This window comes from Hakea prostrata, chromosome 2, assembly GCF_041222555.1.
Source record: "Hakea prostrata isolate BN-2017 chromosome 2, UWA_Hpros_2, whole genome shotgun sequence".
Lineage (NCBI taxonomy): Eukaryota > Viridiplantae > Streptophyta > Magnoliopsida > Proteales > Proteaceae > Hakea > Hakea prostrata.
In genome coordinates this window covers 39,744,084-39,744,753 of record NC_142601.1, presented here as the reverse complement: position 1 = coordinate 39,744,753, position 670 = coordinate 39,744,084, and the positions used below count along the sequence as shown (strand labels likewise).

The window sequence follows — 670 nt, the reverse complement described above, 5'->3', positions numbered from 1 at the left end:
CGGGAACCCTTGCCTACTTATCACCGCATCCGGGCACCGATGCGACGCGTCGCTACAAGGGGACGCCTTAGCTAACCCTTTCCCACCTATCACTACACCTTGGTCATAGTGTAGCGCATCGCTTCTTTTGTCGGGGAACGCCCTAGCATAGCTTTTATCATATAAGGTCGAATCCATGAAAAAAGGTTTGGCTAGATTTTTTTTCGATGCCCAACCCTCCTCCTTTACCTGGGCTTGGGACTGGCAGCAAAACACTAGCAGAGTTTTATTTTGTTGAGAGTGGGATTTGAACCCACGCCCTTTCGGACCAGAACCTTAATCTGGCGCCTTAGACCAACTCGGCCATCTCAACATTTTGCTAGAATGTACTCATATTACTCAATAATAAGAAAGTTTCAGTACAAAAGTAAGTCACAATCTACGCAAGCCGAAGGAGTTTACATGAGAAATAAAAACAGCATTGGCTATAGGTTTGGTAAGAGGGTCGACTACCATCTGACCAGTAGATATGTGCTTAAGTACAACTTTCTTCCTTGATATAATGTCTCTAACAAAGTGATATCTCAATTGTATATGTTTGGTCTTCTCATGATACTTGGGGTCCTTGACATAACTAAGAGCTGCCGTACTATCACAGTAGACAAGGGCAGCCTCTTTGGATGTCATCACA

General features: G+C 44.3%; 1 non-coding gene across 1 annotated transcript; it reads right to left on the bottom strand.

Moving 5' to 3' along the window:
- Positions 1 to 271: 271 nt before the first annotated feature.
- On the bottom strand, positions 272 to 352 carry TRNAL-AAG (transfer RNA leucine (anticodon AAG)). Its single transcript has one exon. It is a non-coding gene; the product is annotated as a tRNA-Leu (tRNA).
- Positions 353 to 670: the final 318 nt, after the last annotated feature.